A 6192-nucleotide genomic window follows, 5' to 3' on the forward strand; every position below is an offset into this window, starting at 1 on the left:
GAAACCTCGTCTCTACTAAAAATACAAAAAAAATTAAAAATTATCGGGGGGGGCGGGGGTTCCTGGTGCTTGGATGGTGGCCAAAGTTGGTGACCTGAAGAGACTGGTGACCAGCATGTCCAGGTGGGAAAAGGCACTGACTACACAAAGGTCTCTGCTTGCAGAAAATTCTGAGGGTAAGTTCTTGAGGCTAAGTGCTTTGTGCCTCGGCTGATTGATCTGTGGAACAGGAACAGTCTAGAGGCTTAGGTTTCACGGGAGCATTCTGGAGATGTGATGGGCATTGCAGACAGGCTTTTGACTTTAACATACTGTGAACACAATAGAACCATGTTTGAATTTGTCTCCCTAGGTGACTGGCATCATAGGTTGCAAACATCGCATCTTCAGAAGCTCCAACAGCTTACAAGGTTAGAATAGTTTTGATCAAGGTCCTAATGATGAAAATGTTGCTGTATAAAGGCAACGTTTCTACATTACTACTCCTTTTTCTTCTGCAGAAGTAGGCAGAAAACAGTAATCTCTTTAAATACTGATCTCTTTTTATGTGCTTTTTTTTTTTTTTTTTTTTTTGGAGACAGTCTTGCTCGTTTGCCCTGGCTGGAGTACAGTAGCACTATCTGGACTCACTGCAACCTCCGCCTCCGGGGTTCGAGTGATTCTCCTGCCTCAGCCTCCCGAGTAGCTGGGATTACAGGCGTGAGCCACTGCACCCGGCCCCACTTTTGCTTTAAAAGGATGGTTCACGTTCTGATTACCGAGATGGACTGCTGTGGTTTGGATTCATCGATTGCCCACTTCTAAATGTTGACAGGAGGCAGTGTCCATCATTAGCTTATAACTGAAGGCCTTATTTATGTTCAAAATACTGAGCTGAAGATCTCTTGACACCAATTTTCGGGTTCAGATAGGAGCTCCCACCACCAGCCTCGTCTTCCCTGACCCAGGAGTGGGAAAAAGCAAGAGCAGAGGCTCGAAGGGTGTCACAGGAGGGAACCATAGCCAGCCAACTGGTGCTGCCTAGAGGCAAACAGCAGAAGTCGTTGGGTTTTTCTTCCTGCACGATCCAGAATGAAGGCACATCTGTTGTGCTCATTAAGGCAATTTTATGTCATGAGAAACAGCCTGTTTTCAGTCTTGAATTTATTGTGGAGGGTGTTCACATATTGAGTCACCCAAAGGATTCAGTTGCTGGGAATGTTTCTCAGATTTGTGTAGCACAAGGTCCAGGCGTCTCCTTGAACTGCCAGGATTGCAGACAGAAGTCTACCTCCATGATGGGCGCTCCACGCCTTCACAGCTCAGGACCCGCGTGTGAACTGGCCGGCATCACTCCATGCGCGCGCTGTGCTAGGTACTGGGATGGTGCTGATGGACTGATGAGTTGGAGGTGATGACTGAATGGATGCTGTCGTGCTCACATCCACAGAACCACAGACTTGACAGGACCAGAGCTGGTAGAGCTCATTCAAGTGTGGGGGGAGGTGGTCGTTCTTAAAATGGCATCGTGTTCGTGGTCATCAGCTCCCTGTGGCTGCCATAGCAAATTACCACAAATCAGGTGGCTTAAAGCAGCAGCATTTCTCCTCTCCAGGGATCAGGAGGCCTCACAGCCTCAGGGAGGACCCCTTTGTCTCCTCCAGCTTCTGGGAGCTGGTGTCTTCTCCCCCTGTCTCCAGTGTCCTGCCTTTCTCCTATAAAGACACCCCAGTAATCCAGGATGATCTCATCTCAAGATCCTCAGTTACATCTGCAAAGACTTTTTCCAGATACGACCATGTACACATTCTGGGGCTCAGGACGTGGGCCTGTTTGTTTGGGCAGCACCGTTGAGCTGGCTGTGTTTGTTTTGTGTGGTAGGTAGACCCTTGGGGATTTGGAAACGTGTTCTGGTTGTACTTGGCTGTTGCCCACACAGACTTGAACAAGCCTTTCCTTTGACCCAGTAAAACGAGGGATGTACCAGGTCAGTGTTCCCAGCCCTTCCCGAAGGTGATTGTGTCTCTAGGGGTGGGGGCCTAGCAGTCTGTATTTTTTAAAGTGTCTTGGATAATCCTTCCCAAATGATTTCTGGAAAACAATTAGACATTCTCAGAAAATCCTTTTCAGTGTGAAAAATTTCTAGGGTGGGAGTTGCAGGCCATTCCAGCTGATTTGCCTGGAGTTCAGTTCTGGTGCTCTGGGGAATCTTGATGCCGGCAGCACCTGGGCCGGTACCTCCAGCTGTACGTGCCATCCAGGCTCCATGGAGGATGGGTCCTGGGCACAGCTGCCGACTGCACGACTGCGGCCTGGCCCACAGCCCTTCGAGCCTCTGCTTTTGCTTTTGCCCCCTCGGGGGTCAGGGAAGACGAAGCTGGTGGTGGGAGCACCAATCTGAACCGTAAAATTGGTGTCAAGGGATCTTCAGCTTAGTATTTTGAACATAAAGAAGGCCCTCGGCCAGGCGCGGTGGCTCACACCTGTAATCCCAGCACTTTGGGAGGCGGAGGCAGGCGGATCACGAGGTCAGGAGATAAAGACCATCCTGGCTAACACGGTGAAACCCCGTCTCTACTAAAAATACAAAGAAATCAGCGGAGCGTGGTGGCAGGCGCCTGTAGTCCCAGCCACTGGGGAGGCTGAGGCAGGAGAATGGCATGAATCCAGGAGGCGGAAGTTGCAGTGAGCCGAGATAGCGCCACTGCACTCTAGCCTGGGTGACAGAGCAAGACTCCGTCTTAAAAAAAAAAAGCAGGGAAGGGCCCCTCAGTTATAAGCTAATGACGGGTTTCTAGAGGCTAATAGCAGCCCAGAGCCAGATGCAGCCCGGACTGCGTCCTGTGTTCCCGACACGTAGGCTGTCCCTAGGCACCTGGCCCTCCTCGGGTCAGCCTTGCCTTCTCCCACTCAACACCTACTGCTGCATCACAGACCCTCCCAACAACACCTGAGGCCTTCCTGCCACTTTCTCTGCCACTCCCTGTCCCAAGCCATTGGCTTATATTCGCAGCAAAGTGTCCTCCATCCTCGGTCCCTGCCCACTGCCAAAGTGACCCTGATCTCAAGTCAGTCCATGACACTCTGGGCAAGACCTTCCAGTGCGTCCCCAGCTGTGGGGAATGCTGACAACCTGTGATTCGCCCCTGGTGCCATCAGACCACACCCCTCCCCAGCTTGGAGCCCTGGGGTGTGTGCTGTGCTGTGGGGCGTGGCTGATGTCGTGTTCTGCAGCAGTTTTGCCCAGTGCCACCTCTCCCCCTCCCCGCCAACAGTCTATTTAAAACGCACCCCCCCTGACCTCAGCACATCCATCCTCTCTTGTTGGTCTCTTTCTCTGGAGTGCTGGTTTTGGTCTAATACACCATGTACTTCACTCATTTCTCCCCCACCATGTAAGTTTCATGGAGGGTGGGAGTTTAGTAAATTGCTGTTTACCAAGCACATAGAGTAACGCCTTGCACACAGTAGGTGCTCAGTAAATACTTGAGTGCTTGAATTTGCCGCATCTATGGAGAACCGTCTTGCTAACTACGGTAAATTTCATGTTAGCCCCTGTATGGTTTCCACCCTCAATTCTTGGACCCCCATTTTTCTCACGAGAGCCTCCCTGCGGCTGCCAGCCGGCCCCAGCTCAGGGTAGTAGTGGGCGCCTCTCTGGTGGTCGCACTGTGGGCAGCTGCCCGTGTGTCCAGCAAGTGCCTGCCTTGCCTGCTCCAGACCCCGGGTGGGCTGCGTGGTCCTGGGCAGTGCCTGGGCTCCATCTGGTGGTCAGGAGTGGGCACTGCGAGTGGAAGGGCCTGCGGTCTGGAAGGTGATCTTCACCCGGGTCCCTGCTGCACCCACAGCCAGAGTCAGCAGGCTTGCACTGCTTGTGTCTCCTCATCAGGAGGTGGCTATTCAAAGAGCAATATAAAGCTAACCTTTTAAGAGAAATGTTAACGTTTTTGAGATGGAGCTTCCCTCTTGTTGCCCAGGCTGGAGTGCAATGGTGCAATCTCGGCTCACTGCAACCTCTGCCTCCTGGGTTCAAGTGATTCTCCTGCCTCAGCCTCCCACATAGCTGGGATTACAGGTGCCCGCCACCACGCCCAGCTAATTTGTGTATTTTTAATAGGATTTTGCCATGTCCAGGCTGGTCTCGAACTCCTCACGTCAGGTGATCCGCCCACCTTGGCCTCCCAGAGTGCTGGGATTACAGGCATGAGCCACCTCGCCCAGCAGAAATGTTAAAGTTTAAAATCCCATTGCATTAGTTCCTCAAAGGTTACACACAGAGTTAGCAGCAAGTCAGCAGTTACTACTAGGTTTACAGTAGAGAAGGGAAACCTGGCCGGGCACCCGGGCTCATGCCTGTAATCCCAGCACTTTGGGAGGCCAAGGCGGGTGGATTGCTTGAGGCCAGGAGTTTGAGACCAGCCTGGGCAAGATGGCAAAACCCCATCTCTACAAAAAACAGAAAGGTTAGCAGGACGTGGTGGTGCACACGTGTGGTCCCAGCTACTCTGGAGGCAGAGGCAGGAGGATGGCGTGAACCCGGGAGGTGGAGGCTGCAGTGAGCTGTGAGTGGCACCACTGCACTCCAAGTGTCCACAGTGTGAAACCCCGTGTCCACACACAGACTTGTGCACAGGTGTTCATAGCTGCATTACTCACGATAGTCAAAGGATGGAAACACACAAGTGTTCATCCGCTGAGGACAGAATCGACATTATGTGGCCCCTCCATGCAGTGGAATAGGACTTGGTTGTAAAAGGAAGTGTGGGCCAGGCGCGGTGGCTCACGCCTGTAATCCCAGCACTTTGGGAGGCCGAGGCGGGCGGATCACAAGGTCAGGAGATTGAGACCATCCTGGCTCACATGGTGAAACCTCGTCTCTACTAAAAATACAAAAAAAATTAGCCGGGCCTGGTGGTGGGCGCCTGTAGTCCCAGCTACTCGGGAGGCTGAGGCAGGAGAAGGGCTTGAACCCGGGAGGCGGAGCTTGCAGTGAGCCGAGATTGCACCACTGCACTCCAGCCTGGACGACAGATCGAGACTCCGTCTCAAGAATAATAATAAAAGTAAAGTAAAAATGTGGTAACACACTGTAGCACGGGTGCGCCTCAGGGATGTTAGATACAAAAGGACACATGCCGGGTGACCCCCTGACCTGGTGACTCTCTGACCTGAAGTGTCCGGCACAGGAACGTCCGCAGAGGCCGGGAGCAGACTGGTGCTTGTTAGGGCTTAGCGGGGAAGAGACAGGCAGTGACAGCTGATGGGTACAGGGCTTCTTTGGGGGCTGATGAGAATGTTCCGGAGTTGGTGGTGGTGGCTGCACAATCTTGTGAATATACTTAGAAATAAGAAACTGTATACAGCTGACCCTTGCATAACACGGTCTGAGCCGTGCAGGTCCACTGAAGCGTGGGTGGTTTTCCATGGAAGTTACCTTCTATTGAGTGTGCCGGCCTCTCACCTCGCCTTCCGCCTGCCCCTCCTCCTCTAGCCCACTTTATTGTAAGAATACAGCATATGACACTTAGCATAGGAACCATGTGCTAACCACTGCTGGTGTCACCGGTGAGTTAGGCTTCTGGTCACCAGCAGGCTGAGTTCCATTTTTGAGGAACACTGCCTAGTTCAGAGGAAAGACTGGAGTTGGAAATTCTGTCAAACCCACTTGAAGAAGCTTGGAACTTTCTAATGTGGGGGCATATTTATCTTACTTCATTCTTATCTTTGCTGAGGCTTCCAGTTCAGAAAGAATGGGCCTGGGGCGGTCTTTATCTTCTCCCAGGACCCCCAGTCGAAGGATCCCTTCCTTTGAGGTGGGGCCCACTTGGATCTGCAGGGGCCTCCCCTCCCTGCAGCGCCCTTGCCCCCGCCTCCCCCACTCAGGGGCCCCTGGGACCAGAGACCCCAGCCCTAGGGACACCCTGCTGGGCCTGTGCTGCCACCAGGGCCCCTCTCCTCCCCTCGGGGGTGACCGCGGTGGCCGTAAGGGCCTTGCCAGGGTCTGCTCTGGGCGATTTTCCTCCTTGGGACCCTGGGCTGGGATCCTCCCAGGGCCTGACCCCGCGGACACACGGACTTTATGCGCCGGCTGAACCCAGCATGAGGCCCACTTCATTTCCGTATTCATTCATTCGCCCTGTAAACACTGAGAACGCGCAAATCCGGGCCTCCGGGAGGAGCTGAACGGACAGGCCTGAGGGGCGCGGCCCGGGG

The sequence above is a fragment of the Mandrillus leucophaeus genome, unplaced genomic scaffold (assembly GCF_000951045.1).
Source record: "Mandrillus leucophaeus isolate KB7577 unplaced genomic scaffold, Mleu.le_1.0 Scaffold134, whole genome shotgun sequence".
Classification (NCBI taxonomy): Eukaryota; Metazoa; Chordata; class Mammalia; order Primates; family Cercopithecidae; genus Mandrillus; species Mandrillus leucophaeus.